Source organism: Haliaeetus leucocephalus, unplaced genomic scaffold, assembly GCF_000737465.1.
Source record: "Haliaeetus leucocephalus isolate CR32 unplaced genomic scaffold, Haliaeetus_leucocephalus-4.0 Scaffold173, whole genome shotgun sequence".
Classification (NCBI taxonomy): domain Eukaryota; kingdom Metazoa; phylum Chordata; class Aves; order Accipitriformes; family Accipitridae; genus Haliaeetus; species Haliaeetus leucocephalus.
In genome coordinates, this window is record NW_010972609.1 from 4085516 (window position 1) to 4099384 (window position 13869).

The window sequence follows — 13869 nt, forward strand, 5'->3', positions numbered from 1 at the left end:
CCCCCCGAAAACCCTCCCCCCCCCCCCCCCCCCCCAGCCCCAGTCCCATTTCCATGTTGCTCTACTTATTAGTATTAACCTCATTACCTCACTTGAGTTCCTTGCTGTGATCATAACCCACCTAGCAATTACAAATTCCCTTAACTTAGGGAAGTGTCCCGCTGGTACATTGATGATTTTTTTTTTTTTAACATCTGGGCCCTGGTTAAAGATATGTTTCTTGTGCAAGTGCATGGGATCTCCACCTGCTCCCTGCTTGCACAGATATTATTGAGGATATCAGCAGCAGCTCGGTTTCAACTGGACTCATGTCAACAGGGAAAGAAAGAGATAAGGAGCTAATAGGTAACAAATCACCGTATCGCCTTTTCTCCAGCTAAGGCTTGGCAATTTCCCTACTAAACGCTCTTGTGCGATCCGTTTCCATAAATGACAATTCCTGCTTTCTCAGCTCTGCTGTTCTGAAGGGAAATGCAGAGTTTGGCAGCGCATTTACAGGCCTCCCAAGCCCGGCTGCCTCCCCGAGCATCCCCTGCCCGTGTCGCTTCCCCCCATCGCCAGTGGGTGACTCTCTTGGCACTGCTTAAGCCTTCTCTCGGCCGGCTCCTGGGGCAGAGGCTGCAAAGAAACGGATCGTTTTCTTGCCTTCAGTCCTCTTGAGGTTTACTTGCATCTAAGGAAAGGAAAATTAAATTAAAAAAAAAAAAAAGGGCAAAACTTAAAAGAGTAAATCACTTTCCTTAATAATTACTAGCGCTGGTTTCCCTAGAAAAGAGGCTTTTTGAATTCAAGGTGCTAAGAAATAGTTCTCTCTTTCTTATTTTACTTGTTTTCAAGGGACGATGTAGCCTGCGGTCATTTCTCTTGCTGCACACATCCCAGACAAAGACCCGAGTGTTCCCCGAGGAAACATAACCGTGGCACAAGTAACTTCCCCCATGCTGCTGCCAGGCTGCCGTGCGGGATGCACTTGTTTCCATTGGTATCGCTTAGCCCCTCCCAGCTGGACCAGTGGGGAACAAAACGTAAATTAGACTCCTAAATCAAAGTTAGTAAGTCCACAACTTCGCAGACATACAGATGTCGCCGCTCATCCTTGCTATTTTTGTAGCAGCTACGCAGAAATGCCATAATGTTGTTGTCACTACAAGAACAGAAGAACTTTTTAAAGTAGTAGTTTCCTACCTTAGAGAAGAGCTGCAATATTTAGCAAGTGCTGCAGAGCTGGAAGAACAGCATCATGGAAATATAGTTTCTCAGTCATTGACTTAAACATTTTGCACTATTACAGTTTGGGGAATTTTTTTTTTTTTTTTTTTTTTTTTTGGTGATAGGAAGTTATTTTTCCCTGGACTGCAAGTTTGGGGAAGCTGAACTTAAAGTGGTGGCTTCTTCCGTTCAGCTTTGTTTTTATTTTGAGTTAGACTGAAACTGTCTTACAATGTCAGCTGTGATAATTGAACTGGATAAGCTTTCTTCAGATGAGATTGAGAGCAAAAACGATTCCAAGTCAGATTTTAAGGAAGGCAAATTCAGTGAATCATGTGCCGATTATCACGGTTTTCAACTACACTGCTCGCACTCTGCACCAGCTGGTAAGCATGCATTTATATAAACTATTTTCTCAAATCTGTGTCTGTTTATTCGTGTAACATGTTGCAAGTAAACTGTAAGACCCAATAAGGAAAACACAGGATTCGTTGCTGTCGCATGCATGTAATATATAAAGTAATTTTTGCTTTAGACGCAGGGTAGAACAGATGTCTGTTTAAAAAAAAATCAGCGTCTCCTGAACACTCTAGCACTTAGGGTACTGCTGGAAGAAGAGCCCAGGAGACTTATGTTGGCATTACCTGGAAGACGCGCTTTCCGTAGGAGGTGACGTAGGTTTTGTGTAAGTTAGAGCAGCCTCAGCAGCTGCTCTGATATTAGACTTTACAAAGTGTGTATATAAGTTGTGCTCTGTCTTGCTTAGCATTGTGGCTCCTCTTCTTTTTTCTCTGGTATTTTTTATCACATCAGGGCTTGTAAAGAAGGAACTGCACATGCTGTAAGTTGTTTTGTTTGTTTGTTTGTTTGTTTGTTTATGACCAGTGTGGCTCATTGTTTTTATTTTGTGACAGATGTCACATATTAGCTACAATAGGTCCCCAAAAATGTCAGTTAAATAAGCATTGTGAAACTTTAATTTCTCTGAAAGTTCATAGTCATGGAAAATACAGAATGTAGCTGCCTTGGATTGCTTAATATAACCAGGGGGACACATCTGCAGTTAATCAATGGAACCCCAGTTACACCCTTAAAGCCTTCTAAAGTATTGGATGGTCATTCACCTAGGAAATACCTTTTAAGAATGGCTACTCTGATTTCTTGTGGACTATATATGTATTTTGACTTGCACAACTCCCAAAGGATAATTTGATTTTGCTCGTGTTTTCACTTGCTTATGACCCCTGGAACAAAGCACAGACAAGACAAATAGAGAATATCTGAAGGTAAATGACACTTTATCCTGTGACAGAACAGCCAACCTGCAGTGGAAGACTGCAACTTTCACTTAAAGTAGGTGAATATGTAAATAAATCTTTGATTTTTTTAACTCTGTAACAAACTTTTGGAACTTTTTTTTTTTTTTTACTTATAAATTCAGTTCCTACACATTAACATGGTCTAATGGTTGGGATGTCATGCGATCTACTCTTGTGCAAGAAAAACAGATAACTTGTGCTTTTCCTAATAGAAATTTTCTAGTTTTACTTCCTGTAAAGCCTTCACTAACTTCTGTAAAACAGAATTTTCTCACTAGATATATTTTTGAAAGTTTATTTTGTGTTAGCAGGTTTTTGCAAGGTCAGGAATCGGGTGTCCGTCTGTTCCCCTGGGATCCTATAACATGCCTTTAAAATTACGTCTCCTATCCCAAAGAAGTGCCATTAAAGAATTTATGCCTGTGCTAGGTGATATACTTTGCTATGTTCCCTAAGTATCAAAGTAAAGTGTTCTAGCCTACCCAGCTGATCAAGAGTAAAATGAACTTTTAGCATGACCAGCATAGTTTGTGAAACAATACCATTCTGCAGGAAAGAGATAATAAAAGATCAAATCTCCTTGTTGGGATTCTTCCATTTGGAAAAAATAATTGTTTTCTTTTAAAAAGAATTATGTCTTGAAAGTATGTGTTGCAAACAGTGTTTACTATTCCTAAAGCAGGAACGGTGCTAGTAAGCATCTTTGACAAATGTTTTGTCAGAATTTGAAGATTTTCTTGGTTTGTGTTTTTGCATCGTAGGAAGAATCCAATAAGTGCTGACACATTGTCTTAGTATTTGGGGGGGGGTTGTGAATGACGATTTAAAGCAAATGCAATCTCATTTTTTGCCTTCTAAAATTTTCCTTGAGAGAGAGAGAGAGAGAGAGATATAATATTGATGTATTTACTTTAACGTAAGGAAGCCCATTTTAGTTGCCAGTGTTGGGTTGGCTGAAGTCTGAATGGAACAGCGTAAACACATCCTATTTGGCTTCCACAAGTCCTTTCCTAAAAGGAACTTCTACTTGCTCAGCCATGGCTATTGATGATAAAAATAAACAGCTCTTAGTTGTACTGCAATGATGGACCCTATTTCTTCCTGACTAGACTATTTCCCAACAATGCTGTTTCCCAAGCAAAATGAAAACTTTGAGCTATGGGAGGTAACTGAAATTTTGCTCTTAGAATTCGGGGTTTTTTTTCAGATAGCAATAACAGTATGAAAATCTTCAATGAAATCAACATCCTACCTGAGGGAGCTGCACTGATGTTTGTTGGCGTTGGCTCCCCTGCCCCATAGGACTCCACCCTCTACAGTTGCAGCCTTGGGAATCTTATGTTTAGGCTCAGTGCTTTTTTAGCTTTTCAGTGTTTTTAAAAGAGGATTTAAAGACCTCTCCTCCAAAATCCCTGAAATCACCAAAAAATGGTAGTATAAGGTACATAAGCTATGAAAACGTAAGTACTCCATGTGAACCTACAAAAAAGCAGCAATAGAGAAAAACATGTCCTTTTTCTTCTGTTCAATCTGCTGTCCACACACTCTGTGTTACAAAAGGTTTATTGTTTAAAATTTATTATGCTGTGCTTGTACTATGATTTTTTCATATATAAAGCAGAGAATTCAATAGAGAGAGAAATCTCACTTAAGAAAAACTTTTCTTCTTGTAGTACTGATGTGTTAATTTTAAACATAACACCTAACAGTGCAAATACAGAAAAGTGAATACTCTGACAAAGTGGTATCCTGAAATACAGTCTGATGTTCTCGGAATGGAAAATGGAAACGTTGCTGCAACAGAAAAATATTGACTGTATTTTTTTTGTTCCTACATAAACCAAACCTATTGGAATATGATGTAAACGTTAAATTACATCTCTCTTGTTAAATGAGAAAGACTGCTATTATAAATAAGCTGAACTTTCTGTTTACCACTCCATTTTCAGTTCTGATGCAAGTACCAATCCTGAGGCATGTTTATTTGGGATCTGCAGATACGTCAGAACATATTGCAGAAACTAATAACACTAGAATACAACCGTATTGTTAAATTAACATTGTGTGTATAGAATACAGACTTTTCCCACGTAGAGTGTTATTGAAATCTTTGGGGCTTTATCACTAGCAGTGTAATATTGAGACTTTGTTTCAAAAGATGGAGCACTGAAATGTGTGACCAAGCTCGGTTGACGAACACTTCATGAACAGAGCGATGACCAGGGTTGGTTTCCACCCCACTCGAATTACCTGGACTCCGGGTGAAAGTTTGAATGGAGCAGTGATACTTGTAGACACAGCGGATAATGTGGGTTTGGTGGGTTTTTAGAGATGCCAGGTAATCTTTAAGAAATTAAAGCTCATTTTGATTTATATGCTACTTATCCTGCAAAGAAGAACTTTTAATGCAATATGATAGCATGAATGCCAGTGTCACAGCTATGGCAGTTTGTCTTCACCAATGGGCAACAGGCTCTTCACAATATAGAAATATAGGACCAGATCTCTGTTGTATTTGCCAGGGTAAAATTTCCTCCAGGGGACAGTGTATTTGCCATTCAGACTTCTCACAAGAAGCAAAGCTAATCTGAATATTGCAGCTGTAAAGATTTGTGCAGATCTAAACCTTATTATCCCTGATATATGCTGTTCTGCTTCATCTCTTGTTAGTCTGAACATGACTGAAAACTTCCAACATAAAATAATGGTCTATATCTTCCAATCTTTGTTTTACAACTATAAGACAAATCGTACTCAGAAGCATTTCTCCATGTAAATTCTCTAATATGTTCCTAGAGATGGTTTTGTCCTAGTAACTCTTGATCAAGAACAAAGAAACCTCTTTAAAAATAAATTTTTTTTAAAAAAGCATGAGCCATAAGTAAGGTCTCAGTAGCATAACTGGTGGTGGTGGGGTCAGTACAGCACTCAAACTCTCCTGAAATGAGACATGCACTAAAGCACACAGATTTGACCCTGTGACTTTTGGTAGAATGGTACAAAGCTAGAGAAACAATTTTTTCTTTCTGCCTTTTTTGTGCTTCTTTTACTGATGAGTTTTTGGGGGAAGGGATGTGAAAGTTATTTTCCAGAGAATAGTTGCTATGTTTCAGAAGTTATTTTTACTGCGGGTTTATTTATGTATCAAAAATCACCCATATGCTGTATGAGGGTATAATAGGAAGAAAATGAAGTATTAAACTTGGAGAACTAAAAAGGGTTAAAAAACTTAAGGACATATTCCTGCAAAATAAGTTGATCCATGTGGCACGAACAACACAGCTAGGCTAGCAGGGTGCTCAGGGAAAGGAAAAGAAGAGTTATTGGGCAAAGATGATGTAACTGAGTAAATACTTTCAACTGTTTAATATTTTCTGTCCAAGACCATCAATGTAGTAAGTGTATTTATACAGAGGTAACAGCTGTATTTTTCTATTTTAGCAGAGCTTGAGGTGTGGAAGAGCCTTTGGGAGTTAGAAGAGCAGTGGGGGTGGTTTGAGTTTCACCAACATAAAATGAAGTCCCTTTCTAGACATCAGAACATGGGGGGATTAAGACGGGATGAGCAAAGCTTGTTCTCTTTTGCCACCAGAACAAATATGATGAGAAGGACAAGAATTTAGGAACTTTCCCCACAGGTATCTGCCCCTCTCTTCCTTTCCAAGAGGCAGCAGCAGACTGAGCTCTCGGTGCTTGCTGTTATCCGTCTCAGCAACCTGTCTAGACAACTTGGTATATCACCCCCTCCGAAAAACTTTTCAGAATGCACATATCGCAGCTTTATGGGAGTGTCACCTCAGAGGAATAAATTTCTGTGCTTTGTGATATCAGATGAAACTAGAATGCGAAGTGGTGGGGCATTGTCTTCAAAAAAGGACATTTCCTTTATTAAAATGGAAACATTTAACAGGAACTTTACGGGGGGGGGGGGGGAGGGGATCAAAAATAATTTACAGCTTTTATTTGATTTTTTTTTTTTTAAATTGCAAACTCCTATATAAACATCCCTTTACTGGAAATATTTCCATCATTCCTGAAACATCAAAATACTTCCGCTTACTGAAAATCTGCTAAACTGGTGTTTCTTATTTATAAACTTTAGAAGGTAGTTTAATTGCTGAATCAAATTCTTTATCTAGATTTTGAGAAGTGCTTCAATCATACTTGCATCACAAAGTCCCCTGGACAGAATAAGTTGTAGCATTGTGCATAAATCTGTACCACACCACTAATTTGCCTTAATTACTCACACTAGGATTATATAGTGAAAACAAGAAGGGAGCGGACACAATACCCAGCAAATTATGTCAAACGGTTACAATCCAACTGAAGTCCTCGTCTTCAAGTGAGCTGCAGTGCAATGCAGAATCAGGACTTGAAAGAGCTGCACTAATTTTTGAAACTCTGTGTTTGCTTGAACAAATCTAACAAAGTAATCTTTCCACAAAGATTAGGTGCTATTTTTCCACATTTCTCTTCTATTTTCTCTTGTAAAACAAAAGGTCAAGAAATGCATTTTTCTGTCATTCCAAGAAGCAATTGAGAGACTCCTGTCAGGAAGATCAATATTCAGAAATAATCCTTCTACTTGTTATGCCATGTCAAGCCAACATTTAGTTGAAAGCCACCAAGAAACATAATTCAGCAGTAGAGCAGAAATAGGAGTTATTAACAGTCTCCAAACCTCAATGCAGCGGAAAGTATTTCGTTATTTCTGACAGATAACATTCTCTTAATTCTAACTTTACCTTGGAGGCAGACTTTGCTATGTCCAAATTACCGTAAGCAAAATGCTGCCAGTTTTGAAAATGAAGTTGGGCATCTCGTGTGGTGGGTGCAGGTGGAGGGAAAGGCAAGGGGAGAAAGCCAATCTGTTCGCATGTGGATGGAGGCTGGGACTCCAAGTTCTGTCGTATGTCCTCAGTCGAGCTGAGACTTTAGTACTGGCAAGAATCAGTCTTTTTTGTCATTCAGCGTAAAGATGTACTATGAGCTACTACTGGAAGATCTTTCTCTCTTTGGCACTACCCTCTGTACCAAAACTTCATTAATAATACAGCAAATAAGCCTGTAGCTAATGAATAATTTGGAGATCGCAGAGAGGCCTAACATGTTGAGGCATTCACCTCTGCCCCAGGGGTCATGACTTCTATCCTCACGTGGCTACAATAAATGGAAACTAAGCTGGATATAGAAATTTAATTTTTCCCAGAGGCATTGTTTCTCTGCCGTGCTCTTCCTTCCTCTAATGAGCTATTTACTTTCAGTTTGAGAGTGGGGTAGGTCAACTAACTCTGAGTAAAGACTAGTGATTTATAATCATAGGTTTTATTTCCCAAATTCCCTCAGCAGCAATAGATGAAGTATGTCTACATAAAGAATATGCTGCCCTTGCAGATATTACTAAAACTTTCCCTGATCTGAAAGGTGAAGTCAATACTTACACAACAGCTCAGTGCAAACTTGGTAACAAAGGTCAAAAAATGGGAACAAGAGTCAAGTGTGAAGAGTTTTCCTATAGCACAGAGTATCTTACACCTGCAAAGCCTGTATACAGCAATGAAACCCTTGTATCTTAGTTGTTAGAAGAAGGGAGTCTGTATGCTTAAGTCTTTTCTCCTTGAATAATGAGCATAAACTGACAAGCAGGTCTCCAATATAATGCAGGAGGCAAGATGACTCGGGGTGGATGGGGAGGTCATTGAGGTATTTCAGGTTTCTTAGATTTTTAAGTCTGGGGATATGTCTTCATATGCTATTATAACAGGTTTTAAAAGAACAAGCCTGAAGGTCATGAGTGTTATAAGTAGAGTGGACAGATGGCCATGTATCGATAACTTTGGTAAGTAAAGGATGCTCCTCTGGTGATGCAGAATATCGTGGTATCCCGTGTTTGAACACAGACTTTACTATATGATCTGATGGGCTGTCTCTAGACAGTATGCAATGAGGAAACAAATTATGTCATTTAGTGCATGATCTATAAGCTATTGCTTATAATCAGTTTCTTTTTTGTGAGTGTATTATTAAAACAACCCATGTTTGGGTTTCTGTTATGCCATCATAAATGTATAGAAACTCTAGTAGGTTTTCTAGACCTTTGTGATATTTGTATCAGTATTGTAATATGACCTAAATTAATCTGATTTTTAAAAAATCAACAGAACTTCCTGAAAACACAAGTTTAGTAATATTTAGAAGGGACATCATGGGAGAGAGAGAATTATACACAGAGTTATCTGTGCAGGCAGCTGAATGTTATAAATAGAAAGAGTTTTGAGTGGTGCTGGAACAGACAAGTGTGTTTTTCCAAAAGCACATGGTGAGAAAGAATTTGGCTGCTTATTAGTCTCAATCCTAAAATGTGCTGGTTTGTTGGTAAAATAATAAATTGAGATGGTATCTTTAGGATTTATGTATTTATATATGCAGAAGTATTAATAATTATTTAGATCTTTATCATATTTGTGGTCCTTGGGGGGGGGGGGGCATGGTGAAGTCACTTAGATCCAAATACATCAGTCTCTTGAGCTACTACAATTATGCCAAATTTCTCTAGCTGTATATCTTCTGTAAAGAGAATTAGCCTCAGGTTTCTGTTTTAACACTTTGAACATTTAAGATGACTATTTCTAAAACACTTATGTTCTTTTTTTGTATCAAAATGAAAGAGAAAGCACTTCAAAATAGCATTCTAAATTACATTGTGTATCATAAATCTTTTAAGTAAGCAATAATCTTCCTTATTTTGTGGCTATACTTCTGGTTCGCTCTGTAATGCAGTGTGCTTTATGCAAATTCATACTGTAGTCAGCTCCTAACATTAATTATTTCAGAATGCTGCTAACAAAGGTAGTAAAATAGGTTTAGCAAATTTGGTTTGAGGGAACAGAATGATGTATGTTGAAGATGAACTGTATCAGTCTTACCTGAGTCCTAAAGTGCAAGCTAATTTTTACAGTGCCTTTTTCTTGCATATTTTGAAACAAAGAATTTTCTTGTACTTCCTTTTAGAAAGGAAATTCACTCTTACTTATACTTCTCTACAAGGTTTTCTTCTGGTAGTTGCTTTATACACTGTTTTCCTTAATTTCTTTTTCTCCTGTTCTTTTCCTTTTATGATAAGGAATAACAGGTCAATCACACTGTGCGTGGTACTGGGACAGGTTAAAACTGATTTCTGCTTTCCCTACTAAGGCACTGAGAAAGGACTAAATACCAGAATTCTATGAAGTCACTAAAATAACTTGAGTCAGTCCACACTGCAAGCTTTTTCTCATCTCACTTTGGTATATCTTTGCCTTTTATATTCCAAACATTTTGATTTTGACACTCCAAAGCTGCTCCCACATCTCTTTCCATTCAAAAGTTTTCAGTTCTGCAAGAAGAGATCATAAAATATTCAAGGAAAACATCCTTGCAGGGGTATTTGTTTATTCAATCCTTCTTTCACTTCAGCAATGTTCTGCTGAACCTGAACAAGGAAACTAATGAATTATTTAAGTGAACCACCACCAAAATCTCATGTCACTATGTCATAGATTTACGCTCCAGATTTCTGCTGTCTGTTTCTATTTTGCCAAAGGATGAGACATTGGAGGTCTGCACGCTTTCTCTTCCAGCATCCTCGCTAAGGCAAGCTCCGCTAGTGCAGCTCTAGAGAGAAAAAAATTAATGAATAGAGGTTATTGCCCTGTGGGTCTTGCCAAGCCAAAAAGGCTTTTTTTTTTTTTTTTTTTTTTTTTTCTCAATGGCACTTTGACAAACTAAAGACTAGATTATGGCCAGTCTTTCGGAAAGGCAGTTTCTGATGTACGTCAATCAAGAGTATAATTATATTCTTCTGTGTGTTACTTAAAATGACTGTCTTGAAAAATGCATGGACTCTGGAAGTTGTCTCTGAGAAAACAAAGGACGATGGAAAGGGAAGCCTAGTTTTGCTACGATGCTTGAGTTGGCCGCTCATTGTGGCTCTGCGGAACGCCTGGTATGAGGTGCCGATTGTCGCCGCTCACGTCTATTGACTAAACTAATGTTATTTTAGAAATAAAACAGTAGTAAAAATAGCAAGTGTATTCTGGGATAGCACTGATATATTTTCTTTCTCTCTGTCAAATAAGACAAAGGACTGAGTCATTCAGGATTAAGGAACTCTGTGTCTCTATATATCTATGTGCCCTTTTTGTTTTTGTTTATAAAAACCCAAGGAGAACATAAATCTTCAGAATTCAAGGATGATCAAAACTTAATTCAATGAAGTTTATTCCAAATGTTGACATCTTATTCTTCTCGAGAGTGACTTGGCCTCGTTCTCTGACTAATTTAACTAAATGATGTAACAAATGCAGGGGGTTTTATATCTTTTTCCTTCATTTTTGGAGGCATGCAGTCTTGTACACGCTTTTCACTGAGGATATACTACTGGCTTGTTCACTTACCTCAGGAAGGAAATAGCGAGGACCACTCAAAGAAGAAGTACAAATAGGTGTCCCATTTACAGACATTTTGTCATCATCAAAATTCACGAAGTTTAATACAATGCATTTTTGGCATGTTCTACTCTTTATTTTGATAGTATCTGTTAACAGCAGAATTAAATGTGGCAACTGTTACTTTTATTTTTAGAAAACTTTGTTTCCTAATGTTATTATTTGGATCTCCGTATGCTTTCCTTCTAATCATCTTTGCTGGGAAAAGCAAAGCACAGAAGATTTGGGAACTCTGGGAGGGAACTGTTATGCTTTTCTGTCCTTCATAGGACTTAGACAGGAATTCCCATACTGACTCGGATCAAAAATCTACCTTGTTTGGTATCCTGTTTCTGGCAGCGATCACTATCTGTTATTTCAGAGGAAAGGCCAACAGGAAAGCATCTTGTTGGCCATGTTTCCAGCACCTCCTCGAGGATATCCTACCACTTGATCTGACTAAGCAGCACTGAAGTCCTGCAGAAGGGATGGCAGTCAGCTTCAGAAAAATCAATCTTCAGTTTCACAAATGCAGAGTTGAGTCACTCGAGGCAGAAGTTTCCAAATGACTGCTTTTAGCCAGTTCAAAACTCTGGGGTAAAGTGTGCTTAAATGAGTCTAGGAAGAAAAAAAAAAAAAAAAAGACCCTCTAGAACTGATCTTGTGATTTTCACTGAAATCCCTCATAACTAACATTAGGAATTTGATTCATAATCTTATATTCACATTTTGGCACCAATGTTGATTCCTTTCTTTCTGTGTAGCTCATTTTTCAGCTTCACAAGGTCTGTTACTCTCATTCTTCGTGACCAGAACATATTCTCCTCTCCCTCTTGATTTACTGAATATAGAGCACTTGAAACAGTCTTCCTCTCTGCTCAAATTCCGAACTTTTTTTCCTGACCTTTGCACAAAGGTAACTTTTCTCATCTGTCCATCAACACTTTTGATTTGGTTTCAACTCACTTGTGACTTTTCACTTCACATTGCATGTCTATTTTTTATTTTTAGCATCTGTTTTCTCACTCATTCCTTTACACCTCTCGCTTTTGGAGTGATAACTATTCCCAACTATAACACACTTTAAACATCCATCTTCAGTTCCTTTCTTAAAACCAATTGTTAAACTTTAAGATACTTTCAGTACCTTAACTTTTCTTACCCCACTCTTCTAATACTCTGACTTGTCTCTCAATAATAAGACACTTTGTGACTTTCTCTGCTGGTGCCAATGGCATGATCCTACTGATGTTAATTATTTCCATTTCTTTCATGCTTTCCTTTTCTAGCTTAATCTTCTTTAGAAAAAAAAAAAAGAAAAAGAAAAAAAAGGAGGAAACTGTTATCCTCTCCTTTTTTTTATAAGTCTGCAAAATTGTGTTTTTAATACATACTTTCTGTGAGGAGAACTAAAATAAGGAGGGGAGTTTGAAGTTGATATTTCTAGGCATTTTTTTGTGAGTGCAGTTGACAAAACTACACAAGATGTGATATGATGTATGCCATCTGTATAAATTTGAATGTCTCCCATAATAAGGAATTTTCTCTATTATTAGGCAATTTTTTTGAAAAATGAGATGTGAAGAGATTGAGGAGCCTCAATTAACTAAGCACTAAAGCTCCTTCTCATTTTGCACAGCTATGGGTCCACTTAGCATTTCTGGAAAAATAGGTCCTGACTGATGTGCCCAAGACCTTGAAGGAGCCGGTGAGCCGTAAACTCTATAAAGCTGCTTGTGGATTTCTAATAAAGTAAATAAATAGCAAACGTATTTTTCGGTTTTTCCCCAATTGTGTTATTAATTTGGCATGTCTTACAAAGCTTACTGGATGTAATTCAGCAAGAATAAAATATAACGCGCTCTGCTTCTAGACAGGAAAGATATTTTTAAGATATCAGCAATGTCTTTTCATAAAATGCTAAGAATACACACAGAATCAGCATATGCTCTGTTAAGTCCAAAGAGAAGGCCAGTATTGGAGTTTGAGCACCATTTTGATTTCCAAGTGGTGTGTTATCCCTTGTCTTTCCAATTTTAAAAGTAGGCACAGCAAGGGCAAGGTTTCCTGCTGCTGTAAAGCTGAGAACAGCCGTTCATTCCCCCCTGTTTGCTGCAGCTGGGGCATTTACCTCAGACTTGTAATGCAGACATACATAATATTTAATCCTGTAGAATATTGCCACAGGGAAATTCAACTGTGTGCATAAAAATTGTCTTGTCTGAATCGTATAGTGAAACTCTTGTGAGAAGTCACTTGGAGGGAGGGAGGAGGCATACACAGACAATTCCACTGGTTTTCCATCAGAGAAAGCTTTTGGTGCGATAAAGTGGTCATTTACTCATATTGCTATATTTTAAGTGTTAATCTTTCAGTTAAAAAAAAAATCATAAGGCAACTTTAGCTATTGCAAGGGAACAGTTGAAGTGAGTTGCAAAGAAAGATTTTTAATTTAAGGGGTTTTTTTATAGAAATGCAAATTGATTTGTTAGGAATAATGCTTGCAGATAGCTCTGCAGAAATGACTTCGTAACTAACGGCTTAGAGTGGAAAAAACAGTTTAGCTGTTTCTCCTGAAAAGATGAGGGAGAGAACCCAGGAATCTCTTGGATGTGCCAAGCTTGTGGCAATGTGCTTTTCGAAGCGTTTTACGTGGTGATCTGAGATCTTGTTAAAACCTGGAACAACTCACAGTGCATATATACATATGTTGACTTCTTCGAGAACAGATTGGGAAGGCGACCGCCTGGCGCTGCCAGCGCTCCTTTGTTCGCTGCCGCGCGTGCCATGTGCGAGCGAGACAAAGGTGTGGGTGCAATCCAGGCTTCGCGTGTGTAACGAACGGCAAGTAATCAGACGCCTGAATGTTCCCT

At 38.0% G+C, this 13869-nt stretch overlaps 1 protein-coding gene across 1 annotated transcript in view; it reads left to right on the forward strand.

Moving 5' to 3' along the window:
• The first annotated feature begins 1493 nt into the window (after positions 1-1493).
• ANO3 (anoctamin 3) overlaps positions 1494-13869 on the forward strand; it is a 209269-nt gene continuing 196893 nt past the window's right edge. Inside the window, exon 1 of the mRNA XM_010563719.1 lies at positions 1494-1595. The gene's annotated coding sequence lies outside the window, so the exon portion shown is untranslated. The remainder of the gene's footprint in view (positions 1596-13869) is intronic.